This window comes from Lethenteron reissneri, chromosome 41, assembly GCF_015708825.2.
Source record: "Lethenteron reissneri isolate LAM-NWPU_2019-01 chromosome 41, ASM1570882v1, whole genome shotgun sequence".
NCBI lineage: Eukaryota > Metazoa > Chordata > Hyperoartia > Petromyzontiformes > Petromyzontidae > Lethenteron > Lethenteron reissneri.
Window position 1 is genome coordinate 12,323,895 of NC_083819.1, and position 4,717 is coordinate 12,328,611.

Below are 4,717 nucleotides of genomic sequence, written 5' to 3' on the forward strand. Positions count from 1 at the left end.
TATGGCTTCCGGAGGGCTCGCACTCACGTGCTTACGTCATCATACGTAAGCACGTTTTAGTCAACAATATTATTTGTCGCCACCTCGTGGAATCTTTAATAAAAGAAACTGAGTAGATTGTAATAATAGTGAGATAGGAACAAACAAGATGTATTGTAAGAGTCACTTTATTTTTCATTAATATTAAAGAAGTGAAGTTGCCTTTACATGCTTAAGCTGTTAATTTATCCATTGCATGGGTGGACCTTATCCTTATCAATCATCCAGACATTTGCCCCCCCTGAGAGATTTTGCAGGAGCCACCACTGGTTCGAACATTCCACGTGGCCACACGAAGTGGCTTTACGTTGTTTCTGGAGGAGCCCCGAGGGTGAAGATTCAATCTCCTGGCTCCGCCAATTGGGGTTTGGCCAGGAGACGTCATAGACGCCTGTCCCCCCGGGGCCTCCGGCACAAGATTATTTGTTACAGATTTATTCAGTTGGGGAAGTTAAGAGGCTGAGCCACGTTGGGTGGTGAGGAAAGATCCGCGCCATCGGCCACGTGGCCGAAGGACCTCTGCACGCCGTCGGCCAGCGGTGTGCGGAGTGCGGGAATAGAGGAGCTAACGGAGGAGCGTGCGTGGCACGCGAGAGGGAGCGTGCGCGGGGCGCAGAGAGGAGGCCAGTGGGGGTGCGGAGAAGAACCTGAATAAAAGACAGACGGAGACCAGCAGTGCCTGACGGAGTTTTTATTACACTGACACACACACACTGACACAGACGCACACACACACTGACATACTGACACACACACACACTGACACACACACACACACAGATGCACACACACACACTGACACACTGCCACACACACACTGACACACACAAACACAGACGCACACACACACACACTGACACATTGACACACACACTGACACACACACACACAGACGCACACACACACTGACACACACAGACGCACACACACACAGACGCACACACACACTGACACACACACAGACGCACACACACCCTGACACACACACAGACGCACACATACACTGACACACACACACACTGACGCACACACACAGACGCACACACTGACACACAGACGCACACACACACTGACACACACACACAGACGCACACACACACTGACACACTGACACACACACACTGACACACACACAGAGATGCACACACACACACACTGACACACTGACACACACACACACACTGACACACACACACAGACGCACACATACACTGACACACACACACTGACGCACACACACTGACACACACACACACACACAGACGCACACACACAGACGCACACACTGACACACAGACGCACACACACACTGACACACACACAGACGCACACACACCCTGACACACACACAGACGCACACATACACTGACGCACACACACTGACACACACACAGACGCACACACACAGACGCACACACTGACACACAGACGCACACACACACTGACACACACACACAGACGCACACACACACTGACACACTGACACACACTGACACACACACAGAGATGCACACACACACACACACTGACACACTGACACACACACACACACTGACACACACACACACAGACGCACACATACACTGACACACACACACACTGACGCACACACACTGACACACACACACAGACGCACACACACACACACTGACACACAGACGCACACACACACTGACACACACACAGACGCACACACACTGACACACACAGACACACACACAGAGATGCACACACACACACACTGACACACTGACACACACAACAGACGCACACTCACACACACAGACGCACACCACACACTGACACACACACAGACGCACACACACTGACACACACACAGACGCACACACACACTGACGCACACACACGCTGACACACACACACAGACGCACACACACACAGACGCACACACACACAGACGCACACACTGACCACACAGACGCACACACACACAGACACACACACACAGACGCACACCACCACACACAGACACACACACAGACGCACACACACACAGACGCGTACACACACTGACACACACACACAGACGCACACCACACTGACGCACACACACACTGACGCACACACACAGACGCACACACACTCACTGACACACACACACACACAGACGCGTACACACAGACGCATACACACAGACGCACACACTTACACACAGACGCACACACACACAGACGCACACTCACGCACACACACACACACTGACACACACACACTGACACACACACACAGACGCACACACACAGACGCACACACTGACACACAGACGCACACACACACAGACGCACACACACACAGACGCACACAAACAGATGCACACACTGACACACAGACGCACACACACACAGACACACACACAGACGCACACACACACTGACACACACACACACTGACACACACACACAGACGCACACACACAGACGCACACACTGACACACAGACGCACACACACACAGACGCACACACACACAGACGCACACACACAGATGCACACACTGACACACAGACGCACACACACACAGACACACACACACAGACGCACACACACACACAGACACAGACGCACACACACACTGACACACACACAGACGCACACACACACTGACACACACACAGACGCACACACACACTGACGCACACACACACTGACGCACACACACAGACGCAACACACAGACGCAACACACACACTGACACACACACACAGACGCACACACACACAGACGCACACACAGACACACAGACGCACACAACACAGACACCACACACGCCCACACACGCACACACACACACTGACACACACACACTGACACACACACAGACGCACACACACACAGACACACACACACGCACACATACACACACACACGCACACACACGAGTTCTCTCGCCTCATCTGCACGCTGTTAGCTTTAGGGTCCCTGGGCTGCGGGCGGCCGTGGCCCTAACTCGGCACAGGCGCTTCTGACCGTCGCTGGCGCACGCGGTGGTGGTGGGGGAGCCGCGCTGTTATTAATTTGACACAATTTGCCAAATTGTGGGTAATTTCCAAATGTGGAAAAATTGGAGCCACGATACCGGCAAACAATGGGCTGGTCTTGAGAGATGTCTCGCGGGTGTCAATTCTCCACCGCAGTCTCTCGCGCGCCGTGGACCCCGCGAGCGCACGCGGGCACAGGGCCGCTGTTCACGCGAATGCAGGTTGCGTGGACTGTACGGGGAGACTTCTTTCGCGCCGTACTTGGCCAACCGTGGTCGTTGGCGTTGCTTCGTCCGTGCCCGCACGTTGGCGCGTCACCGCCTGGTGCGCGTTTCAGGTTGACTCAAGAGGCCAGGCTGAGTCTCGTCTGGCGAGAGCGACCTGGGGCTCACCAACAACGTGACGACAACGCAAATAGATATCGGGATATAAAAACAACCGCGCTGAGAGAGGAGAAATCCAAAGCGGTGCACGACCATAATCAACATTTCATTGGGACGCATTTCCCGTGACTTAAGTTGGCTCGGACAAACGACTTCCAAGAACCGCTGTGAGTAAAAGTTGAGATGAGCCTTGGAGGATCGTGTCGAAGCACAGGGCGAGAGCCACCACCGCTGCTTTCCTCTGATTGGCGGAGTCGCACCTCGCTCCCACACCAACTCACGTCGACCACGCGGCACTCGACGCCGACCTCGTTCCGCAGCTCGCCGCTTGCGAGTGGCCGTGCCGCGTGGCGGAACCGCGCGCGGTTTTTTTTTTGCCAGGGAAACCGGGGCCTCGGCAGGTCTCTGCCCTGCCTCTGCTGCACTGTAACGTCTATTTACGATGTGCAGTTGAAACCGGGGGCTCTCCTGGCGGGGATGTAGGGGGGGAGGGGCTAGCGAAGCGCCGCGGTGCTCGCTGAGAGTGCCCGATTGTGCGACCCCCTCTTGCTGGCCGGCCACTGCCGCATTATTGTGTTACGCTAAGTCAAAAGCCATGCTCGCGACGTTTCGCCTTCACGACAAAGGAGTGATTTGTGTGTTTAACGCGTTTAATCCGCGTCTAATTTAGCACCACATGGATCGCGTAAATATTTTGCAGCTGCCGAAGCGTTCGCCTCGCGCCAGTGGTTCAGCAGCCGCGCGAGCAACGCAGCCGCGGCGTGCGGAGAGCCCTCTGAGGACGCGGCGTGAAGCCCGCGGGAGACGACGACGATGTGCCACCGGCTTGGTCAGAAGCCACGGCGGTGTCCGCATCCCTCGGCCGCCAGGCGGCGGTCCGTGGAGTCGGTTGTTGTTTGCAAAGGGAGAATCTGCACGGCTGCGGTTACTTGAAGGAGGCAAATGATCGCCCGACTATTTAGTTGTGGTCAGTTGAAAAAAGAAATAGTGCACGGGTTATAAAACAGGATCACAATGGCCTGCTGTTGTGGGAATAATCCACCAGGTCTTTAAGAGCCAATTTAGAGCGAGATGATGGAATGATAGTAATTACTGGACAGCTTATTAGGCAGCTGCAGGAGTGAACCATTACTTCTGGAAACTGGCTTAGCAATGAGCGTGGGCATCACACACCGCGGAAAAAAATGTGCGGAGTAAATAATTAAGTTCCGCGGCTATTTATTGCCCAAATTTAAACGAAAATTAGTGGAACATTTCACCGACTTGACGCAACGAGTCGCCTTAGATCGGCCAACGGC